This window comes from Hippoglossus hippoglossus, chromosome 9 (genome assembly GCF_009819705.1).
Source record: "Hippoglossus hippoglossus isolate fHipHip1 chromosome 9, fHipHip1.pri, whole genome shotgun sequence".
In the NCBI taxonomy this organism is placed as follows: domain Eukaryota; kingdom Metazoa; phylum Chordata; class Actinopteri; order Pleuronectiformes; family Pleuronectidae; genus Hippoglossus; species Hippoglossus hippoglossus.
In genome coordinates this window covers 25,980,219-26,005,249 of record NC_047159.1, presented here as the reverse complement: position 1 = coordinate 26,005,249, position 25,031 = coordinate 25,980,219, and the positions used below count along the sequence as shown (strand labels likewise).

General features: G+C 41.4%; 16 non-coding genes across 16 annotated transcripts; 5 read left to right on the top strand and 11 right to left on the bottom strand.

Moving 5' to 3' along the window:
• Positions 1–302: 302 nt before the first annotated feature.
• trnai-aau lies at positions 303–376 on the bottom strand. Its single transcript has one exon. It is a non-coding gene; the product is annotated as a tRNA-Ile (tRNA).
• Positions 377–638: 262 nt separating this feature from the next.
• On the bottom strand, positions 639–712 carry trnai-aau. The gene has a single exon. It is a non-coding gene; the product is annotated as a tRNA-Ile (tRNA).
• Positions 713–1,651: 939 nt separating this feature from the next.
• Positions 1,652–1,725, bottom strand: trnai-aau. The gene has a single exon. It is a non-coding gene; the product is annotated as a tRNA-Ile (tRNA).
• Positions 1,726–2,664: 939 nt separating this feature from the next.
• trnai-aau lies at positions 2,665–2,738 on the bottom strand. Its single transcript has one exon. It is a non-coding gene; the product is annotated as a tRNA-Ile (tRNA).
• A 1,950-nt stretch (positions 2,739–4,688) lies between these two features.
• trnai-aau lies at positions 4,689–4,762 on the bottom strand. Its single transcript has one exon. It is a non-coding gene; the product is annotated as a tRNA-Ile (tRNA).
• A 263-nt stretch (positions 4,763–5,025) lies between these two features.
• Positions 5,026–5,099, bottom strand: trnai-aau. Its single transcript has one exon. It is a non-coding gene; the product is annotated as a tRNA-Ile (tRNA).
• Positions 5,100–6,375: 1,276 nt separating this feature from the next.
• On the bottom strand, positions 6,376–6,449 carry trnai-aau. Its single transcript has one exon. It is a non-coding gene; the product is annotated as a tRNA-Ile (tRNA).
• Positions 6,450–6,712: 263 nt separating this feature from the next.
• On the bottom strand, positions 6,713–6,786 carry trnai-aau. The gene has a single exon. It is a non-coding gene; the product is annotated as a tRNA-Ile (tRNA).
• Positions 6,787–7,052: 266 nt separating this feature from the next.
• trnar-ucg lies at positions 7,053–7,125 on the top strand. Its single transcript has one exon. It is a non-coding gene; the product is annotated as a tRNA-Arg (tRNA).
• A 333-nt stretch (positions 7,126–7,458) lies between these two features.
• On the bottom strand, positions 7,459–7,532 carry trnai-aau. Its single transcript has one exon. It is a non-coding gene; the product is annotated as a tRNA-Ile (tRNA).
• An 8,685-nt stretch (positions 7,533–16,217) lies between these two features.
• Positions 16,218–16,290, top strand: trnar-ucg. Its single transcript has one exon. It is a non-coding gene; the product is annotated as a tRNA-Arg (tRNA).
• Positions 16,291–17,284: 994 nt separating this feature from the next.
• Positions 17,285–17,357, top strand: trnar-ucg. The gene has a single exon. It is a non-coding gene; the product is annotated as a tRNA-Arg (tRNA).
• Positions 17,358–18,862: 1,505 nt separating this feature from the next.
• On the top strand, positions 18,863–18,935 carry trnar-ucg. Its single transcript has one exon. It is a non-coding gene; the product is annotated as a tRNA-Arg (tRNA).
• Positions 18,936–20,004: 1,069 nt separating this feature from the next.
• On the bottom strand, positions 20,005–20,078 carry trnai-aau. Its single transcript has one exon. It is a non-coding gene; the product is annotated as a tRNA-Ile (tRNA).
• Positions 20,079–22,240: 2,162 nt separating this feature from the next.
• On the bottom strand, positions 22,241–22,314 carry trnai-aau. The gene has a single exon. It is a non-coding gene; the product is annotated as a tRNA-Ile (tRNA).
• A 2,635-nt stretch (positions 22,315–24,949) lies between these two features.
• Positions 24,950–25,022, top strand: trnar-ucg. The gene has a single exon. It is a non-coding gene; the product is annotated as a tRNA-Arg (tRNA).
• The last annotated feature ends 9 nt before the right edge of the window (positions 25,023–25,031 follow it).

Genomic DNA, 25,031 nt, shown 5'->3' with positions numbered 1-25,031 from the left:
CACGCTCTGACCATCTGAGCTAACCGGCCACGTAAGTAGTGAGGATCAACTCCATTTATTTCTCCAGTGTTCATTTTGCACAGTGGAAGTGCAAAATGACAGTGGAAGTGCAGTATGATGTGGTAAACGACTCACCATGCGTCTTTGAGATATTTTGTACACACACATCTGTTACATGGTGAAAACAAATCTTAAATGAAGACAGACATTTTTTGGAGCAATCCTTATGCCATGTTTTGTAATTCAGAGAACCTTTTGTAAATGATTGTACATTTGCATTTGTTACATCTGTTACAAACAACTGGCCAGTATGGGGCTTGAACCCATGACCTTGGCGTTATTAGCACCACGCTCTGACCATCTGAGCTAACCGGCCACGTAAGTAGTGAGGATCAACTCCATTTATTTCTCCAGTGTTCATTTTGCACAGGGTGAACAACAGTGGAAGTGCAGTATGATGTGGTAAACGACTCACCATGCATCTTTGAGATATTTTGTACACACACATACACATGGTGAAATTTTTTTTTAATGAAGTTAGATATTTTTTGGAGCAATCTTTCTGACTTGTTTTGTAATGCAGAAAAGCTTTTTTAAATGATTGCACATTTGCATCTGTTACATCTGTTACAAACAACTGGCCAGTATGGGGCTTGAACCCATGACCTTGGCGTTATTAGCACCACGCTCTGACCATCTGAGCTAACCGGCCACGTAAGTAGTGAGGATCAACTCCATTTATTTCTCCAGTGTTCATTTTGCACAGGGTGAACAACAGCGGAAGTGCAGTATGATGTGGTAAACGACTCACCATGCGTCTTTGAGATATTTTGTACACACACATACACATGGTGAAAACAAATCTTAAATGAAGACAGACATTTTTTGGAGCAATCTTTCTGCCATGTTTTGTAATTCAGAGAACCTTTTGTAAATGATTGTACATTTGCATTTGTTACATCTGTTACAAACAACTGGCCAGTATGGGGCTTGAACCCATGACCTTGGCGTTATTAGGACCACGCTCTGACCATCTGAGCTAACCCGCCACGTAAGTAGTGAGGATCAACTCCATTTATTTCTCCAGTGTTCATTTTGCACAGGGTGAACAACTGTGGAAGTGCAGTATGATGTGGTAAACGACTCACCATGCGTCTTTGAGATATTTTGTACACACACACATACACATGGTGAAAAAAAATCTTAAATGAAGACAGACATTTTTTGGAGCAATCTTTCTGACATGTTTTGTAATTCAGAGAACCTTTTGTAAATGATTGTACATTTGCATTTGTTACATCTGTTACAAACAACTGGCCAGTATGGGGCTTGAACCCATGACCTTGGCGTTATTAGGACCACGCTCTGACCATCTGAGCTAACCCGCCACGTAAGTAGTGAGGATCAACTCCATTTATTTCTCCAGTGTTCATTTTGCACAGGGTGAACAACTGTGGAAGTGCAGTATGATGTGGTAAACGACTCACCATGCGTCTTTGAGATATTTTGTACACACACATACACATGGTGAAAAAAAATCTTTAATGAGGTTAGATATTTTTTGGAGCAATCTTTCTGACTTGTTTTGTAATGCAGAAAAGCTTTTTTAAATGATTGCACATTTGCATCTGTTACATCTGTTACAAACAACTGGCCAGTATGGGGCTTGAACCCATGACCTTGGCGTTATTAGCACCACGCTCTGACCATCTGAGCTAACCGGCCACGTAAGTAGTGAGGATCAACTCCATTTATTTCTCCAGTGTTCATTTTGCACAGGGTGAACAACAGCGGAAGTGCAGTATGATGTGGTAAACGACTCACCATGCGTCTTTGAGATATTTTGTACACACACATACACATGGTGAAAACAAATCTTAAATGAAGACAGACATTTTTTGGAGCAATCTTTCTGCCATGTTTTGTAATTCAGAGAACCTTTTGTAAATGATTATACATTTGCATTTGTTACATCTGTTACAAACAACTGGCCAGTATGGGGCTTGAACCCATGACCTTGGCATTATTAGCACCACGCTCTTACCATCTGAGCTAACCAGCCACGTAAGTAGTGAGGATCAACTCCATTTATTTCTCCAGTGTTCATTTTGCACAGGGTGAACAACTGTGGAAGTGCAGTATGATGTGGTAAACGACTCACCATGCGTCTTTGAGATATTTTGTACACACACACATACACATGGTGAAAAAAAATCTTAAATGAAGACAGATATTTTTTGGAGCAATCTTTCTGCCATGTTTTGTAATTCAGAGAACCTTTTACAAATGATTGCACATTTGCATCTGCTACATCTGTTACAAACAACTGGCCAGTATTGGGCTTGAACCCATGACCTTGGCGTTATTAGCACCACGCTCTGACCATCTGAGCTAACCGGCCACGTAAGTAGTGAGGATCAACTCCATTTATTTCTCCAGTGTTCATTTTGCACAGGGTGAACAACAGCGGAAGTGCAGTATGATGTGGTAAACGACTCACCATGCGTCTTTGAGATATTTTGTACACACACATACACATGGTGAAAACAAATCTTAAATGAAGACAGACATTTTTTGGAGCAATCCTTATGCCATGTTTTGTAATTCAGAGAACCTTTTGTAAATGATTGTACATTTGCATTTGTTACATCTGTTACAAACAACTGGCCAGTATGGGGCTTGAACCCATGACCTTGGCGTTATTAGCACCACGCTCTGACCATCTGAGCTAACCGGCCACGTAAGTAGTGAGGATCAACTCCATTTATTTCTCCAGTGTTCATTTTGCACAGGGTGAACAACAGCGGAAGTGCAGTATGATGTGGTAAACGACTCACCATGCGTCTTTGAGATAGTTTGTACACACACATACACATGGTGAAAATTTTTTTTTAATGAAGTTAGATATTTTTTGGAGCAATCTTTCTGACTTGTTTTGTAATGCAGAAAAGCTTTTTTAAATGATTGCACATTTGCATCTGTTACATCTGTTACAAACAACTGGCCAGTATGGGGCTTGATCCCATGACCTTGGCGTTATTAGCACCACGCTCTGACCATCTGAGCTAACCGGCCACGTAAGTAGTGAGGATCAACTCCATTTATTTCTCCAGTGTTCATTTTGCACAGGGTGAACAACAGCGGAAGTGCAGTATGATGTGGTAAACGACTCACCATGCGTCTTTGAGATATTTTGTACACACACATACACATGGTGAAAACAAATCTTAAATGAAGACAGACATTTTTTGGAGCAATCTTTCTGCCATGTTTTGTAATTCAGAGAACCTTTTGTAAATGATTGTACATTTGCATTTGTTACATCTGTTACAAACAACTGGCCAGTATGGGGCTTGAACCCTTGACCTTGGCGTTATTAGGACCACGCTCTGACCATCTGAGCTAACCCGCCACGTAAGTAGTGAGGATCAACTCCATTTATTTCTCCAGTGTTCATTTTGCACAGGGTGAACAACTGTGGAAGTGCAGTATGATGTGGTAAACGACTCACCATGCGTCTTTGAGATATTTTGTACACACACACATACACATGGTGAAAACAAATCTTAAATGAAGACAGACATTTTTTGGAGCAATCTTTCTGCCATGTTTTGTAATTCAGAGAACCTTTTGTAAATGATTGTACATTTGCATTTGTTACATCTGTTACAAACAACTGGCCAGTATGGGGCTTGAACCCATAACCTTGGCGTTATTAGGACCACGCTCTGACCATCTGAGCTAACCCGCCACGTAAGTAGTGAGGATCAACTCCATTTATTTCTCCAGTGTTCATTTTGCACAGGGTGAACAACTGTGGAAGTGCAGTATGATGTGGTAAACGACTCACCATGCGTCTTTGAGATATTTTGTACACACACATACACATGGTGAAAAAAAATCTTTAATGAAGTTACATATTTTTTGGAGCAATCTTTCTGACTTGTTTTGTAATGCAGAAAAGCTTTTTTAAATGATTGCACATTTGCATCTGTTACATCTGTTACAAACAACTGGCCAGTATGGGGCTTGAACCCATGACCTTGGCGTTATTAGCACCACGCTCTGACCATATGAGCTAACCGGCCACGTAAGTAGTGAGGATCAACTCCATTTATTTCTCCAGTGTTCATTTTGCACAGGGTGAACAACAGTGGAAGTGCAGTATGATGTGTTAAACGACTCACCATGCGTCTTTGAGATATTTTGTACACACACATACACATGGTGAAAAAAAATCTTAAATGAAGACAGATATTTTTTGGAGCAATCTTTCTGCCATGTTTTGTAATTCAGAGAACCTTTTACAAATGATTGCAAAATTGCATCTGCTACATCTGTTACAAACAAGTGGCCAGTATGGGGCTTGAACCCATGACCTTGGCGTTATTAGCACTACGCTCTGAACATCTGAGCTAACCGGCCACGTAAGTAGTGAGGATCAACTCCATTTATTTCTCCAGTGTTCATTTTGCACAGGGTGAACAACAGTGGAAGTGCAGTATGATGTGGTAAACGACTCACCATGCGTCTTTGAGATATTTTGTACACACACATACACATGGTGAAAAAAAATCTTTAATGAAGTTAGATATTTTTTGGAGCAATCTTTCTGACTTGTTTTGTAATGCAGAAAAGCTTTTTTAAATGATTGCACATTTGCATCTGTTACATCTGTTACAAACAACTGGCCAGTATGGGGCTTGAACCCATGACCTTGGCGTTATTAGCACCACGCTCTGACCATCTGAGCTAACCGGCCACGTAAGTAGTGAGGATCAACTCCATTTATTTCTCCAGTGTTCATTTTGCACAGGGTGAACAACAGCGGAAGTGCAGTATGATGTGGTAAACGACTCACCATGCGTCTTTGAGATATTTTGTACACACACATACACATGGTGAAAAAAAATCTTTAATGAAGTTAGATATTTTTTGGAGCAATCTTTATGACTTGTTTTGTAATGCAGAAAAGCTTTTTTAAATGATTGCACATTTGCATCTGTTACATCTGTTACAAACAACTGGCCAGTATGGGGCTTGAACCCATGACCTTGGCGTTATTAGCACCACGCTCTGACCATCTGAGCTAACCGGCCACGTAAGTAGTGAGGATCAACTCCATTTATTTCTCCAGTGTTCATTTTGCACAGGGTGAACAACAGCGGAAGTGCAGTATGATGTGGTAAACGACTCACCATGCGTCTTTGAGATATTTTGTACACACACATACACATGGTGAAAACAAATCTTAAATGAAGACAGACATTTTTTGGAGCAATCTTTCTGCCATGTTTTGTAATTCAGAGAACCTTTTGTAAATGATTGTACATTTGCATTTGTTACATCTGTTACAAACAACTGGCCAGTATGGGGCTTGAACCCATGACCTTGGCGTTATTAGGACCACGCTCTGACCATCTGAGCTAACCCGCCACGTAAGTAGTGAGGATCAACTCCATTTATTTCTCCAGTGTTCATTTTGCACAGGGTGAACAACTGTGGAAGTGCAGTATGATGTGGTAAACGACTCACCATGCGTCTTTGAGATATTTTGTACACACACACATACACATGGTGAAAAAAAATCTTAAATGAAGACAGACATTTTTTGGAGCAATCTTTCTGACATGTTTTGTAATTCAGAGAACCTTTTGTAAATGATTGTACATTTGCATTTGTTACATCTGTTACAAACAACTGGCCAGTATGGGGCTTGAACCCATGACCTTGGCGTTATTAGGACCACGCTCTGACCATCTGAGCTAACCCGCCACGTAAGTAGTGAGGATCAACTCCATTTATTTCTCCAGTGTTCATTTTGCACAGGGTGAACAACTGTGGAAGTGCAGTATGATGTGGTAAACGACTCACCATGCGTCTTTGAGATATTTTGTACACACACATACACATGGTGAAAAAAAATCTTTAATGAAGTTAGATATTTTTTGGAGCAATCTTTCTGACTTGTTTTGTAATGCAGAAAAGCTTTTTTAAATGATTGCACATTTGCATCTGTTACATCTGTTACAAACAACTGGCCAGTATGGGGCTTGAACCCATGACCTTGGCGTTATTAGCACCACGTTCTGACCATCTGAGCTAACCGGCCACGTAAGTAGTGAGGATCAACTCCATTTATTTCTCCAGTGTTCATTTTGCACAGGGTGAACAACAGCGGAAGTGCAGTATGATGTGGTAAACGACTCACCATGCGTCTTTGAGATATTTTGTACACACACATACACATGGTGAAAACAAATCTTAAATGAAGACAGACATTTTTTGGAGCAATCTTTCTGCCATGTTTTGTAATTCAGAGAACCTTTTGTAAATGATTATACATTTGCATCTGCTACATCTGTGACAAACAACTGGCCAGTATGGGGCTTGAACCCATGACCTTGGCGTTATTAGCACCACGCTCTGACCATCTGAGCTAACCGGCCACGTAAGTAGTGAGGATCAACTCCATTTATTTCTCCAGTGTTCATTTTGCACAGGGTGAACAACAGTGGAAGTGCAGTATGATGTGGTAAACGACTCACCATGCGTCTTTGAGATATTTTGTACACACACATACACATGGTGAAAACAAATCTTAAATGAAGACAGACATTTTTTGGAGCAATCTTTCTGCCATGTTTTGTAATTCAGAGAACCTTTTGTAAATGATTGCACATTTGCATCTGCTACATCTGTGACAAACAACTGGCCAGTATGGGGCTTGAACCCATGACCTTGGCGTTATTAGCACCACGCTCTGACCATCTGAGCTAACCGGCCACGTAAGTAGTGAGGATCAACTCCATTTATTTCTCCAGTGTTCATTTTGCACAGGGTGAACAACAGTGGAAGTGCAGTATGATGTGGTAAACGACTCACCATGCGTCTTTGAGATATTTTGTACACACACATACACATGGTGAAAACAAATCTTAAATGAAGACAGACATTTTTTGGAGCAATCTTTCTGCCATGTTTTGTAATTCAGAGAACCTTTTGTAAATGATTGCATTGCACTCCTGCTAAACCTTAGAAGAGAAAAGTAAGACCGCGTGGCCTAATGGACAAGGCGTCTGACTTCGAATCAGAAGATTGAGGGTTCGAGTCCCTTCGTGGTTGAATGTCACTCAATTTACACTAATATCAACAGTTTAGTGCCTTAAGTAAAAACTGAAATGCAGGATGTGGTGTACACACAATGAAACAACAACACCAACAATTGACTAAACCCAAAACAAATCTTACAGTACGAAGTTGCCTATCTATTCCATATCTCAAGAGTTCAAGACCCTTTCTGCATTAAACTTGGGTGGGATACTGGCAATAATAGTGAGAGAACAAACACACTGGTGCAGTTAGAAGTCACTCCATGCTGGATATTTCACCAAGTGAGCAATGTTTCTGACATTTTCTAGAATTCAGAGAAATGGTATTGCATCTGTTACAAACAACTGGCCAGTATGGGGATTGAACCCATGACCTTGGCGTTATTAGCACCACGCTCTGACCATCTGAGCTAACCAGCCACGTAAGTAGTGAGGATCAACTCCATTTATGTCTCCAGTGTTAATTTTGCATGGGGACATAACGCCAAGGTCATGGGGCTTGAACCCATGACCTTGGCGTTATTAGCACCACGCTCTGACCATCTGGGTGAACAACAGTGGAAGTGCAGTATGATGTGTTAACCGACTCACCATGCGTCTTTGAGATATTTTGTACACACACATACACATGGTGAAAACAAATCTTAAATGAAGACAGACATTTTTTGGAGCAATCTTTCTGCCATGTTTTGTAATTCCGAGAACCTTTTGTAAATGATTGCACATTTGCATTTGTTACATCTGTTACAAACAACTGGCCAGTATGGGGCTTGAACCCATGACCTTGGCGTTATTAGCACCACGCTCTGACCATCTGAGCTAACCGGCCACGTAAGTAGTGAGGATCAACTCCATTTATTTCTCCAGTGTTCATTTTGCACAGGGTGAACAACAGTGGAAGTGCAGTATGATGTGTTAAACGACTCACCATGCGTCTTTGAGATATTTTGTACACACACATACACATGGTGAAAACAAATCTTAAATGAAGACAGACATTTTTTGGAGCAATCTTTCTGCCATGTTTTGTAATTCAGAGAACCTTTTGTAAATGATTGCACATTTGCATTTGTTACATCTGTTACAAACAACTGGCCAGTATGGGGCTTGAACCCATGACCTTGGCGTTATTAGCACCACGCTCTGACCATCTGAGCTAACCGGCCACGTAAGTAGTGAGGATCAACTCCATTTATTTCTCCAGTGTTCATTTTGCATGGGGACATAACGCCAAGGTCATGGGGCTTGAACCCATGACCTTGGCGTTATTAGCACCACGCTCTGACCATCTGAGCTAACCGGCCACGTAAGTAGTGAGGATCAACTCCATTTATTTCTCCAGTGTTCATTTTGCACAGGGTGAACATGTCGTGTTCTTTTTTCCTTAGGTAGAGATGGTAGAGTCGGTCTGGTTCAAAAAAGTATTTATTTAGAAGCAATGAACAGCTACTACATAGCTATGGGCACTCAACGTACAACCCGCAAGCCGCCTAATACCGCCAGGGAAGTCAAGAGTCGCCCCGAGCGGACGGTGGGTGCAATATTTATAATAATAGGTAGAACTTCAGCAGGAGGGGGAGTCACGTGGCTAGTGCACAGGCTGGTCCCAGCCTCAAGGCACTGGAATTCGCCAATGATGAGGAGCCGCTCCCAGTTTCGTCCCTCCTTTGACAGTAGCTGGGACAAATCTTCACATTCTGACAGTGTTTGGTTTGGTGTTTTAAAACAAGCCTTGAATCGGCTGACAGCTTGTGAGCTTTCAGTATGGCATGCGCATTTTCTAGACAAAACAACGCCTTTCCTATCTGTCCTTCAGACCCTAGTGGCCGCTGCTTGAATTCTTTCTAAGGGTATGTCACAGTTTTTTAAGAAAACAGTGCATTCATCTATGTGTGATTTTTGAAATAAAGCTAATGGAGTTTATGCTGTAATATAGTAAGTTAGGTATGAGAACAAGTTAAAGTACAGTGTATTGTCTGCCACAGATGTACAGTCTTCTCAAACAGGCATTATCAGACAGGTGCAAGACTGAACTGCGATGTGACGCACACACACACACAACAATCAACTTCAAGATTAAAACCAGCCAGCAACGGCTACTATCAGTCACTATGTGAAGGCCACACATTTTCCCACCTATTCAGATTCAGCCCAAACTGCCCCTGCCCCCACCCCTGTCTAACATACTGCACTTGTTTAGTTCAGTTTCATTGCCATCTTCACAGACACATATTCAAAGAAGAACATAGATTTTAGTCTTAACAATATTCAAAGGAAAACATAGATTTTAGTCTTAACAAATCCCTCCTTTCACACCATTTCATGGTGTGAACAACTTACTGGGGATCATCCACGAACTCCCCAACCTCCATCACATCCAATGCAAACTCATCACCATCATCACCACCCAACAAAGCAACTGATAGGGTGGGGGAGGGGGCATGGTTTCCTTGGTCAGAGCCGTGGTGATGAGTCGGCTGAGCAAGGTCCTAAAGCAAGGGATGCAGCAGCAGCCACAGGTGACTAGGATAGCTGAAAAGATAGCTAGGGAGAGGAGGCAGGATGCAATTCGCCCTTTCCATTTGCCGAATGCAGTGTTCATCCAGCTATGTAGGGGGTTGTTAATTCCAGAGTCTGCGGCCATGTCCTGTGCCATGGTGCGTAAGGCGGAGAGGGCCCTGGTCACCGAGCCATCAGGGGCGGTATTGTTGGGATAAATGTACAACAAGAACTCCCTATCATAGTGCACACCCCACCCTTTTCTGCCAGTAGGAGGTCTAGGGCCATTCGGTTCTGTGTGACCATAAGGGACGTAGGGGCGAGCTGTTCGGATAGGCCTGTTATGGCGTCTCGAGTAAGGTTGGTGAGGCGTTGGAAATTGAAATGGACGTAGTTAATGCGATCCACGTTTTTGTTGGGAGTTACCCATATCCAGATAGACACAAATCCCGCTGCAACTTGATCCACTAATTTATATTGGTCTGGAACACCCCGAGGAAACCCTATGGTGTCTATGTATGTGGGTGAGTCCCTCTTTAAGTCAAAATGCGTTGTTCTTCGTCGACGGGTGCTAGTGGGTGTTTCTGGGCGGGGAGAGAGGGTAGTCAGGGGCATGGCCAATTGAACAAGTGTGCAGGAAACCTTCCAGTTTGAAGGAAGGCGGTTCCTCAAGCGTTTTCCTCCACAGTACCAGAAGAGGTCACTGCGGGCCCACTCCAGCTGTGTGGCGTTGTGCCAGTTGGTAACATTGATGTTTCTAGAACACCAGGAGGACGGTATCGAACCCATCTCTCTGTGAGATGAGTTACCTTTTTTAGTCAGACACGTGTAATTTCCCTTTACTGGAGTAAATATAGGGGGCAGCGTGTTGTTTGGCGCCGGGGGAAAGAGATGACTGAGAGTAGAACAGTTGGCGGGACTGGCTTCCATGTGTAAGCCATACATGCAATCAAAACCGGGTCGATCCGAGTCTATCAGTAGGGGGCCGGGGGTGGTGGTTTAAGGTGGGCCGGGGCTGACTGCAGACTATTCAATTAGTGAGGTTTTGGGAACGGGCGGTAAAGTGGACCCATTTTAGCCATATGTTTTCATCAGTGTATCCAGTCTCTATTTCTACCACATCTTCAACGGTACTGGCGTCGTAATATTGTACCGCAGGGGAGCTGGGTGGGGATGGTAGTGGTGAGGTGGATTCAGGGGGAGAGCTCGTGGAGTCATCAGACAGGGAAGGGGAAGGCTGAGTTCTAGGGGAGGAGGAACGGACGTTTATCCTAACGATGCCCATTGGGTCAGCTCCTGTCATGTCTACTCCTAAAACAAAATAATAAGGACTTGTTGGTGCGGCTCTTTTAGTCAATTTGCTATAGTGGAGATGTTTAAGAGTCATTAAGAGACTATTGTCGGGGGAACCGGCAGGCGTGATCCTCCAGGTGAGGGTGATGTTTCTTTGGAGCTGTCCTAAGGGGTTTTGTGCATTGTATCTGTGGGTGTAACCCTTGGGGCCTGTGTTCCACAAAACGTGTTATCAAAGGTTTATCATTTTGCATTCATCTCTAAACCATTGTTTTTTATATATGATATCAGGAACCATATGAACATGTGATGTACAATGCCGAAAAGTAATTTTTCATTTCTAAGCATGTGATTGCTTCTAATATCAATGTGTGTGTGTCAGTGACATTTGGTGTGTCACTTTCATGTGTGTGTGGTGTGGGTGCGATACCATGTATCTCAGGCGTCGAATGAATCAGAGTTTCCACCGCTCTCTCCTGGCCCCCCCCTCATCAAATCTGCCTGAGCAGCTGCACCTCGTTCCTCCGGACACTCCCTCGCCCAATGTCCCCTCTTTCCACACCTGTAGCAGGTGTCTGCTGTTCTGTTCGTGGAGGAATACAGGGCGGAGGTGAACGGCTGGGGCTGAAGCCACTTCAGGTCTCTGAAGAGGGGCACAGTCGAGATCGTGGTCCACTCTGACACACTGAGGCACTGTAGGATACAAAGAAAACTTTTTCTGTGCAGATTTATCTGTTCGTTCACATTCATTGGCCATTTTATCACATTCATTCCCTTGGGTAGCACACTGCATTTGTAATGACAAAGAAACAGTTGCAGGTGTATGCTTTTTATGTAGATGCAATGAAGAGATGTGTGTGTGTGTGAAGAGTTGAACTGTGTGAGTGTGTGTGTGTGAACTATGTGTTGTGAGAACTACGTGTGTGGACTGAGGGAATATTAAAATCCCAGGAGATAAGACACAGACACATGCTGAAGGCCTCTTCGAGGTCTTGTTGGGGGAGATGAGCACAGTCTCAGATTTGTGGCTCTGATGTCATTTTGGCAGTTTACACAAGCAGAAATAGTATGCATAAGCAGAGATAATATTTAGTGTGGTATAATGATAAAATGTTTCCATTACATTCCTCCCTTTTGATCATAAAATGATCACAACATCAGATACAAAATTTACTTGCAAAATGTCAGCACATATTATATCTAAGGGTGAAAATCTCAAGTAAAATTCTTAAGTAGTCTTTATCTTCCAATTCTAAAAACAAAGAAAATTAAATAAATAAAGAATTTCTGTGTGGAAATTGCTTCTTCACTCCAAATTCGATCTCTATTCAGTTAAGGATATATCATTTCACAGTACCAATTTTGCTTGGATATGTGTAACAGTGCAAGGAACCCTCTAATTTTGTGCACTATAAAAAATATTATGGTTGGCGGTCTCGATAGCAAATTTAGTTGGATTATATTGTCATAACTCTAAAACCATTTTAGGAAAAATTATATTATAACATAATCATGCAAGTTCACCTTTTCAAAGAGCAATGAACATTATTCAGTCTGACATTTGAATTTGAATTTTAAAATATCCTTGTTTGAATAAAACATAAAGAAAACAAATAAAACAAACATCTAATAAAGACATAAAAAAACATAAAGAAAATAAATAAAACAAACATCTAATAAAACAATAAAAAACATAAAGAAAATAAACAACTCCAACTAAAATACCAGATAAGATGGACTCTCTAGTCCCATTAACGAAAATTGCTCTTGAATACATAAAAACATTTGACACAGGATATATGTTACCAGCTCAGTAAACTGCTTCTCTAATTGAATTGTTAAAATACAAAACATTCATATTGTACAATTACAAATTGTTGGGACAATTACTAACCGAACTTTTTACCTTCACAACCTTGGGATAAGAACAGTTTAATAATCTTATCAAATAGGAGCACTAAAATTGATTAAACAAAAGATGTGCTCAAACATAAAGTTAAACTGGGAATTAAATATCTGAATTCATTACAAAGTATTATATAGAATTTGTCACAAAAAAGTCAACAGTCCTGTCTTAATTATCTATGGAGTTAGAGCAACAGAAACACATTTATTAGAATTATAAGAATTCACTGCCTGATTACTAGAAATCACACTTGTAACCGAAATCATGGAAAGCAGTAGGGATTTGTCTCAGGTAGGAAAAAAACAAAACATTGATGGCCTCACCCACAGGGGTGAAGTCCTGCTATCTCCATCGTCATTTACATTATCTGCGTGTTTCTCTTTGCTCATATGGAACTCAGAGGTGCGTAGCTGAGTTTAAAGTAGAGTATACAAGCTTATATTTGGAAATAATCAAGACAAGACATACAGATAGACCCTCCTTTTGTGGTCAACGTATTACTTTAAGATTTTGAGGAGGAGTCGGCCAAATCAGTGGCTACTTCTCGTAAAGACCGAGAAGGTGGGTCAGTGGGTACACAATGTGTGAGGTGGTGCCAAATTGCTCCTGTTTTTTCCTTTTAATCGGATCGCATGTGAGGTACACTCTGTTACCTCCCAAGGTCCTGTCCACCTAGGGTCAGGCCACTTTCTCTTGTGAACTTTGACCCTTACCCAATCACCCGGTCTTACTGGAACAGGAGTCTCCGTGGGGGTCTTGTCAGAACATCCAGCAGCTGCCTAGACCTTTGCAGACAAAACTTCAGTAAGATTAGTTAAAGCTTTCATGTAGTCAGTCAATTTCTCCTGACATACATCCAACCCGGGTCCATAACCAGTGTCTCGAGGAGGCCCTGGCATGGGCCGTCCTGTGAGAAGCTCATGTGGGGATAGATGGGTGACACCATTGGAAGAACTTCTTATTGACATGAGCGCCAAGGGCAGTGCTTCAACCCACGACGAGTGAGGTGTTGTGACATGCTAGTGCTGTGACATGTTGCTGTAATGTGTGTGTATCTGTGTGGGTCGGGGTTGGTCGTGTTGGTATGTCAGGGGTGTGTATCTCTAACTGTAAAAAGTTCCCGTCGTCATTTGTCTCTTAGTGGAAAAAATAAAAAATTAAAATTAAAAAATTAAAAATAAAAACACAAGCCACTCCAATGCTGTCAAACCAGTTGTAACCCGAGCTGTAATGTCCCTTGGTCTCCCCCAGGTAGCAGGCGTACACCGCTAGTTGTACGTTATTTTATCCTTCACCAGATGGCGACCTCACTCTATTTTTCTTATTTCGTTATTTATTCTGTCTCTGTCAGCCGGGTGACCTTCCTCTTGTTATCTCCTCCTAATTTGGTTCTCACTCGTTTTCCACACACACACTTTCATTCACATTTGTATCAAACTTAGTGCTGTGTCACCATAGTTCCTTTACATGAAGTTCATATTAGGACTACTCGGATCAGTTCCATTACCCACACATATTAGTTACCTTAAGTTCTTTAATCAATCTCCAAATCGCTATTGTTTAGTATTTAATAAATACCCACACATTCAGACCTCTTAAATCTTATATTTTTTATGTTGTCAGTTTTTTGGTCTCTGTCAGTCTTTTTATTCTAGTCAGTTACTTCATCTGTCAGTCCTCGTAACACGTTATGGTCCCGGCATCTTTTAATTTGTGCCCGATTCAAGCAACGGTGTGTCTGGCTAGTTAAGCTCCTCACTCGTCAGTGCCGGTAGCCCCTTCCTCCAGTTCACACCCTAATCCCAGATTAGGTTGCACGGATGCAATCTATTGCATGAATCGTCTGTCTTTTCTCCAATCTGAATTAGTTTTAAGGGTTCGTGCGTCACAGGGTGTGGCGCCCGTCCCGCGCAGGTCCTAGACCTCGCTTTGATCTTGTTTCTTCTGAGCCAAGACAGGGTCCCGGACCCCACACAAGGTCCCTGACCTTTCACAGGGTCCCAGACCTCTGTTTATTTTACATAGCCCCTCATTGCTTCCATAAAACACAGAACGGTATAGTTTACCTCCTTTTCTCCTCTCCGCACACTCACAATCTATATCAATGCCTATATAACTAATGCAGAATTTGTTTTAACAGGTTTCTGCTTACCTTTTAGGTTGGCGCCTTGTGAGTATGTAGAGAATCGATCGGAGCGGCCTCGACTTTGGGTTCTGGCCTTTCTGGTCAAAAGTTCCCTACAGGATCACGTCGGGGTCATCATATTTGTCGTGTTCTTTTATCCTTAGGTAGAGATGGTAGAGTCGGTCTGGTTCAAAAAAGTATTTATTTAGAAGCAATGAACAGCTACTACATAGCTATGGGCACTCAACGTACAACCCGCAAGCCGCCTAATACCACCAGGGAAGTCAAGAGTCGCCCCGAGCGGACGGTGGGTGCAATATTTATAATAATAGGTAGAACTTCAGCAGGAGGGGGAGTCACGTGGCTAGTGCACAGGCTGGTCCCAGCCTCAAGGCACTGGAATTCGCCAATGATGAGGAGCCGCTCCCAGTTTCGTCCCTCCTTTGACAGTAGCTGGGACAAATCTTCACATTCTGACAGTGTTTGGTTTGGTGTTTTAAAACAAGCCTTGAATCGGCTGACAGCTTGTGAGCTTTCAGTATGGCATGCGCATTTTCTAGACAAAACAACGCCTTTCCTATCTGTCCTTCAGACCCTAGTGGCCGCTGCTTGAATTCTTTCTAAGGGTATGTCACAGTTTTTTAAGAAAACAGTGCATTCATCTATGTGTGATTTTTGAAATAAAGCTAATGGAGTTTATGCTGTAATATAGTAAGTTAGGTATGAGAACAAGTTAAAGTACAGTGTATTGTCTGCCACAGATGTACAGTCTTCTCAAACAGGCATTATCAGACAGGTGCAAGACTGAACTGCGATGTGACGCACACACACACACAACAATCAACTTCAAGATTAAAACCAGCCAGCAACGGCTACTATCAGTCACTATGTGAAGGCCACACATTTTCCCACCTATTCAGATTCAGCCCAAACTGCCCCTGCCCCCACCCCTGTCTAACATACTGCACTTGTTTAGTTCAGTTTCATTGCCATCTTCACAGACACATATTCAAAGAAGAACATAGATTTTAGTCTTAACAATATTCAAAGGAAAACATAGATTTTAGTCTTAACAAACAACAGTGGAAGTGCAGTATGATGTGGTAAATGACTCACCATGCGTCTTTGAGATATTTTGTACACACACATACACATGGTGAAAACAAATCTTAAATGAAGACAGACATTTTTTGGAGCAATCTTTCTGCCATGTTTTGTAATTCAGAGAAGCTTTTGTAAATGATTGCATTGCACTCCGCTAAACCTTAGAAGAGAAAACTAAGACCGCGTGGCCTAATGGACAAGGCGTCTGACTTCGAATCAGAAGATTGAGGGTTCGAGTCCGTTCGTGGTTGAATGTCACTCAATTTACACAAATATCAACAGTTTAGTGCCTTAAGTAAAAACTGAAATGCAGGATGTGGTGTACCCACAACACCAACAATTGACTAAGACCAAAACAAATCTTACAGTATGAAGTTGCTACTCCATATCTTAAGAGTTCAAGACCATCTTTGATATATCTTTGAGATATTTTGTACACACACATACACATGGTGAAAAAAAATCTTAAATGAAGACAGATATTTTTTGGAGCAATCTTTCTGCCATGTTTTGTAATTCAGAGAAGCTTTTGTAAATGATTGCACATTTGCATCTGTTACAACCAACTGGCCAGTATGGGGCTTGAACCCATGACCTTGGCGTTATTAGCACCACGCTCTGACCATCTGAGCTAACCGGCCATGTAAGTAGTGAGGATCAACTCCATTTATTTCTCCAGTGTTCATTTTGCACAGGGTGAACAACAGTGGAAGTGCAGTATGATGTGGTAAACGACTCACCAAATGCATCTTTGAGATATTTTGTACACACACATACACATGGTGAAAAAAAATCTTAAATGAAGTCAGATATTTTTTGGAGCAATCTTTCTGACTTGTTTTGTAATGCAGACAAGCTTTTGTAAATGATTGCATATTTGCATCTGTTACATCTGTTACAAACAACTGGCCAGTATGGGGCTTGAACCCATGACCTTGGCGTTATTAGCACCACGCTCTGACCATCTGAGCTAACCGGCCACGTAAGTAGTGAGGATCAACTCCATTTATTTCTCCAGTGTTCATTTTGCACAGGGTGAACAACAGCGGAAGTGCAGTATGATGTGGTAAACGACTCACCATGTGTCTTTGAGATATTTTGTACACACACATACACATGGTGAAAAAAAATCTTAAATGAAGACAGATATTTTTTGGAGCAATCTTTCTGCCATGTTTTGTAATTCAGAGAAGCTTTTGTAAATGATTGCATTGCACTCCGCTAAACCTTAGAAGAGAAAAGTAAGACCGCGTGGCCTAATGGACAAGGCGTCTGACTTCGAATCAGAAGATTGAGGGTTCGAGTCCCTTCGTGGTTGAATGTCACTCAATTTACACTAATATCAACAGTTTAGTGCCTTAAGTAAAAACTGAAATGCAGGATGTGGTGTACACACAATGAAACAACAACACCAACAATTGACTAAACCCAAAACAAATCTTACAGTACGAAGTTGCCTATCTATTCCATATCTCATGAGTTCATGACCCTTTGTGCATTAAACTAGCATCTTATTGTTCACAACTCGGGTGGGATACTGGCAATAATAGTGAGAGAACAAACACACTGGTGCAGTTAGAAGTCACTCCATGCTGGATATTTCACCAAGTGAGCAGTGTTTCTGACATTTTCTATAATTCAGAGAAGATTTGGTGGGCACTGCATCTGTTACAAACAACTGGCCAGTATGGGGCTTGAACCCATGACCTTGGCGTTATTAGCACCACGCTCTGACCATCTGAGCTAACCAGCCACGTAAGTAGTGAGGATCAACTCCATTTATGTCTCCAGTGTTAATTTTGCATGGGGACATAACGCCAAGGTCATGGGGCTTGAACCCATGACCTTGGCGTTATTAGCACCACGCTCTGACCATCTGAGCTAACCGGCCACGTAAGTAGTGAGGATCAACTCCATTTATTTCTCCAGTGTTCATTTTGCACAGGGTGAACAACTGTGGAAGTGCAGTATGATGTGGTAAACGACTCACCATGCGTCTTTGAGATATTTTGTACACACACACATACACATGGTGAAAAAAAATCTTAAATGAAGACAGATATTTTTTGGAGCAATCTTTCTGCCATGTTTTGTAATTCAGAGAACCTTTTACAAATGATTGCACATTTGCATCTGCTACAAACAACTGGCCAGTATGGGGCTTGAACCCATGACCTTGGCGTTATTAGCACCACGCTCTGACCATCTGAGCTAACCGGCCACGCAAGTAGTGAGGATCAACTCCATTTATTTCTCCAGTGTTCATTTTGCACAGTGGAAGTGCAAAATGACAGTGGAAGTGCAGTATAATGTGGTAAACGACTCACCATGCGTCTTTGAGATATTTTGTACACACACATACACATGGTGAAAAAAAATCTTTAATGAAGTTAGATATTTTTTGGAGCAATCTTTCTGACTTGTTTTGTAATGCAGAAAAGCTTTTTTAAATGATTGCACATTTGCATCTGTTACAAACAACTGGCCAGTATGGGGCTTGAACCCATGACCTTGGCGTTATTAGCACCACGCTCTGACCATCTGAGCTAACCGGCCACGTAAGTAGTGAGGATCAACTCCATTTATTTCTCCAGTGTTCATTTTGCACAGGGTGAACAACTGTGGAAGTGCAGTATGATGTGGTAAACGACTCACCATGCGTCTTTGAGATATTTTGTACACACACACATACACATGGTGAAAAAAAATCTTAAATGAAGACAGATATTTTTTGGAGCAATCTTTCTGCCATGTTTTGTAATTCAGAGTAGCTTTTGTAAATGATTGCATTGCACTCCGCTAAACCTTAGAAGAGAAAACTAAGACCGCGTGGCCTAATGGACAAGGCGTCTGACTTCGAATCAGAAGATTGAGGGTTCGAGTCCGTTCGTGGTTGAATGTCACTCAATTTACACTAATATCAACAGTTTAGTGCCTTAAGTAAAAACTGAAATGCAGGATGTGGTGTACCCACAACACCAACAATTGACTAAGACCAAAACAAATCTTACAGTATGAAGTTGCCTATCTACTCCATATCTTAAGAGTTCAAGACCATCTTTGATATATCTTTGAGATATTTTGTACACACACATACACAAGGTTAAAAAAAAATCTTAAATGAAGACAGATATTTTTTGGAGCAATCTTTCTGCCATGTTTTGTAATTCAGAGAAGCTTTTGTAAATGATTGCACATTTGCATCTGTTACAACCAACTGGCCAGTATGGGGCTTGAACCCATGACCTTGGCGTTATTAGCACCACGCTCTGACCATCTGAGCTAACCGGCCATGTAAGTAGTGAGGATCAACTCCATTTATTTCTCCAGTGTTCATTTTGCACAGGGTGAACAACAGTGGAAGTGCAGTATGATGTGTTAAACGACTCACCATGCGTCTTTGAGATATTTTGTACACACACATACACATGGTGAAAACAAATCTTAAATGAAGACAGACATTTTTTGGAGCAATCTTTCTGCCATGTTTTGTAATTCAGAGAACCTTTTGTAAATGATTGCACATTTGCATTTGTTACATCTGTTACAAACAACTGGCCAGTATGGGGCTTCGAATCAGAAGATTGAGGGTTCGAGTCCCTTCGTGGTTGAATGTCACTCAATTTACACTAATATCAACAGTTTAGTGCCTTAAGTAAAAACTGAAATGCAGGATGTGGTGTACACACAATGAAACAACAACACCAACAATTGACTAAACCCAAAACAAATCTTACAGTACGAAGTTGCCTATCTATTAATTATCTCAAGAGTTCAAGACCCTTTCTGCATTAAACTAGCATCTTATTGTTCACAACTTGGGTGGGATACTGGCAATAATAGTGAGAGAACAAACACACTGGTGCAGTTAGAAGTCACTCCATGCTGGATATTTCACCAAGTGAGCAATGTTTCTGACATTTTCTATAATTCAGAGAAATGGTATTGCATCTGTTACAAACAATTGGCCAGTATGGGGATTGAACCCATGACCTTGGCGTTATTAGCACCACGCTCTGACCATCTGAGCTAACCAGCCACGTAAGTAGTGAGGATCAACTCCATTTATGTCTCCAGTGTTAATTTTGCATGGGGACATAACGCCAAGGTCATGGGGCTTGAACCCATGACCTTGGCGTTATTAGCACCACGCTCTGACCATCTGAGCTAACCGGCCACGTAAGTAGTGAGGATCAACTCCATTTATTTCTCCAGTGTTCATTTTGCACAGGGTGAACAACAGTGGAAGTGCAGTATGATGTGTTAAACGACTCACCATGCGTCTTTGAGATATTTTGTACACACACATACACATGGTGAAAACAAATCTTAAATGAAGACAGACATTTTTTAGAGCAATCTTTCTGCCATGTTTTGTAATTCAGAGAACCTTTTGTAAATGATTGCACATTTGCATTTGTTACATCTGTTACAAACAACTGGCCAGTATGGGGCTTGAACCCATGACCTTGGCGTTATTAGCACCACGCTCTGACCATCTGAGCTAACCGGCCACGTAAGTAGTGAGGATCAACTCCATTTATTTCTCCAGTGTTCATTTTGCACAGGGTGAACAACAGTGGAAGTGCAGTATGATGTGGTAAACGACTCACCATGCGTCTTTGAGATATTTTGTACACACACATACACATGGTGAAAAAAAATCTTTAATGAAGTTAGATATTTTTTGGAGCAATCTTTCTGACTTGTTTTGTAATGCAGAAAAGCTTTTTTAAATGATTGCACATTTGCATCTGTTACAAACAACTGGCCAGTATGGGGCTTGAACCCATGACCTTGGCGTTATTAGCAGCACGCTCTGACCATCTGAGCTAACTGGCCACGTAAGTAGTGAGGATCAACTCCATTTATTTCTCCAGTGTTCATTTTGCACAAGGTGAACAACAGCGGAAGTGCAGTATGATGTGGTAAACGACTCACCATGCGTCTTTGAGATATTTTGTACACACACATACACATGGTGAAAACAAATCTTAAATGAAGACAGACATTTTTTGGAGCAATCTTTCTGCCATGTTTTGTAATTCAGAGAACCTTTTGTAAATGATTGCACATTTGCATTTGTTACATCTGTTACAAACAACTGGCCAGTATGGGGCTTGAACCCATGACCTTGGCGTTATTAGCACCACGCTCTGACCATCTGAGCTAACCGGCCACGTAAGTAGTGAGGATCAACTCCATTTATTTATCCAGTGTTCATTTTGCACAGGGTGAACAACAGTGGAAGTGCAGTATAATGTGGTAAACGACTCACCATGCGTCTTTGAGATATTTTGTACACACACATACACATGGTGAAAAAAAATCTTTAATGAAGTTAGATATTTTTTGGAGCAATCTTTCTGACTTGTTTTGTAATGCAGAAAAGCTTTTTTAAATGATTGCACATTTGCATCTGTTACAAACAACTGGCCAGTATGGGGCTTGAACCCATGACCTTGGCGTTATTAGCACCACGCTCTGACCATCTGAGCTAACCGGCCACGTAAGTAGTGAGGATCAACTCCATTTATTTCTCCAGTGTTCATTTTGCACAGGGTGAACAACTGTGGAAGTGCAGTATGATGTGGTAAACGACTCACCATGCGTCTTTGAGATATTTTGTACACACACACATACACATGGTGAAAAAAAATCTTAAATGAAGACAGATATTTTTTGGAGCAATCTTTCTGCCATGTTTTGTAATTCAGAGTAGCTTTTGTAAATGATTGCATTGCACTCCGCTAAACCTTAGAAGAGAAAACTAAGACCGCGTGGCCTAATGGACAAGGCGTCTGACTTCGAATCAGAAGATTGAGGGTTTGAGTCCGTTCGTGGTTGAATGTCACTCAATTTACACTAATATCAACAGTTTAGTGCCTTAAGTAAAAACTGAAATGCAGGATGTGGTGTACACACAATGAAACAACAACACCAACAATTGACTAATCCCAAAACAAATCTTACAGTACGAAGTTGCCTATCTATTAATTATCTCAAGAGTTCAAGACCCTTTCTGCATTAAACTAGCATCTTATTGTTCACAACTTGGGTGGGATACTGGCAATAATAGTGAGAGAACAAACACACTGGTGCAGTTAGAAGTCACTCCATGCTGGATATTTCACCAAGTGAGCAATGTTTCTGACATTTTCTATAATTCAGAGAAATGGTATTGCATCTGTTACAAACAATTGGCCAGTATGGGGATTGAACCCATGACCTTGGCGTTATTAGCACCACGCTCTGACCATCTGAGCTAACCAGCCACGTAAGTAGTGAGGATCAACTCCATTTATGTCTCCAGTGTTAATTTTGCATGGGGACATAACGCCAAGGTCATGGGGCTTGAACCCATGACCTTGGCGTTATTAGCACCACGCTCTGACCATCTGAGCTAACCGGCCACGTAAGTAGTGAGGATCAACTCCATTTATTTCTCCAGTGTTCATTTTGCACAGGGTGAACAACAGTGGAAGTGCAGTATGATGTGTTAAACGACTCACCATGCGTCTTTGAGATATTTTGTACACACACATACACATGGTGAAAACAAATCTTAAATGAAGACAGACATTTTTTAGAGCAATCTTTCTGCCATGTTTTGTAATTCAGAGAACCTTTTGTAAATGATTGCACATTTGCATTTGTTACATCTGTTACAAACAACTGGCCAGTATGGGGCTTGAACCCATGACCTTGGCGTTATTAGCACCACGCTCTGACCATCTGAGCTAACCGGCCACGTAAGTAGTGAGGATCAACTCCATTTATTTCTCCAGTGTTCATTTTGCACAGGGTGAACAACTGTGGAAGTGCAGTATGATGTGGTAAACGACTCACCATGCGTCTTTGAGATATTTTGTACACACACACATACACATGGTGAAAAAAAATCTTAAATGAATACAGATATTTTTTGGAGCAATCTTTCTGCCATGTTTTGTAATTCAGAGAACCTTTTACAAATGATTGCACATTTGCATCTGCTACAAACAACTGGCCAGTATGGGGCTTGAACCCATGACCTTGGCGTTATTAGCACCACGCTCTGACCATCTGAGCTAACCGGCCACGTAAGTAGTGAGGATCAACTCCATTTATTTCTCCAGTGTTCATTTTGCATGGGGACATAACGCCAAGGTCATGGGGCTTGAACCCATGACCTTGGCGTTATTAGCACCACGCTCTGACCATCTGAGCTAACCGGCCACGTAAGTAGTGAGGATCAACTCCATTTATTTCTCCAGTGTTCATTTTGCACAGGGTGAACAACAGTGGAAGTGCAGTATGATGTGGTAAACGACTCACCATGCGTCTTTGAGATATTTTGTACACACACATACACATGGTGAAAAGAAATCTTAAATGAAGTTAGATATTTTTTAGAGCAATCTTTCTGACTTGTTTTGTAGTGCAGAAAAGCTTTTTTAAATGATTGCACATTTGCATCTGTTACATCTGTTACAAACAACTGGCCAGTATGGGGCTTGAACCCATGAACTTGGCGTTATTAGCACCACGCTCTGACCATCTGAGATAACCGGCCACGTAAGTAGTGAGGATCAACTCCATTTATTTCTCCAGTGTTCATTTTGCACAGGGTGAACAACAGTGGAAGTGCAGTATGATGTGGTAAACGACTCACCATGCGTCTTTGAGATATTTTCTACACACACACATACACATGGTGAAAAAAAATATTAAATGAAGTCAGATATTTTTTGGAGCAATCTTTCTGCCATGTTTTGTAATTCAGAGAAGCTTTTGTAAATGATTGCATTGCACTCCGCTAAACCTTAGAAGAGAAAAGTAAGACCGCGTGGCCTAATGGACAAGGCGTCTGACTTCGAATCAGAAGATTGAGGATTCGAGTCCTTTCGTGGTTGAATGTCACTCAATTTACACTAATATCAGCAGTTTAGTGCCTTGAGTAAAAACTGAAATGCAGCATGTGGTGTACCCACAACACCAACAATTGACTAAAACCAAAACAAATCTTACAGTATGAAGTTGCCTATCTACTCCATATCTTAAGAGTTCAAGACCCATTGTGCATTAAACTAGCATCTTATTGTTCACAACTCGGGTGGGATACTGGCAATAATAGTGAGAGAACAAACACACTGGTGCAGTTAGAAGTCACTCCATGCTGGATATTTCACCAAGTGAGCAATGTTTCTGACATTTTCTATAATTCAGAGAAGTGGTATTGCATCTGTTACAATCAACTGGCCAGTATGGGGCTTGAACCCATGACCTTGGCTTTATTAGCACCACGCTCTGACCATCTGAGCTAACCAGCCACGTAAGTAGTGAGGATCAACTCCATTTATGTCTCCAGTGTTCATTTTGCACAGGGTGAACAACAGCGGAAGTGCAGTATGATGTGGTAAACGACTCACCATGCGTCTTTTAGATATTTTGTACACACACATACACATGGTGAAAAAAAATCTTAAATGAAGACAGATATTTTTTGGAGCAATCTTTCTGCCATGTTTTGTAATTCAGAGAAGCTTTTGTAAATGATTGCACATTTGCATCTGTTACATCTGTTACAAACAACTGGCCAGTATGGGGCTTGAACCCATGACCTTATTAGCACCACGCTCTGACCATCTGAGCTAACCGGCCACGTAAGTAGTGAGGATCAACTCCATTTATTTCTCCAGTGTTCATTTTGCACAGGGTGAACAACAGTGGAAGTGCAGTATGATGTGGTAAACGACTCACCATGCGTCTTTGAGATATATTGTACACACACACATACACATGGTGAAAAAAAATCTTAAATGAAGTCAGATATTTTTGGGACCAATCTTTCTGCCATGTTTTGTAATTCAGAGAAGCTTTTGTAAATGATTGCATTGCACTCCGCTAAACCTTACAAGAGAAAAGTAAGACCGCGTGGCCTAATGGACAAGGCGTCTGACTTCGAATCAGAAGATTGAGGGTTCGAGTCCCTTCGTGGTTGAATGTCACC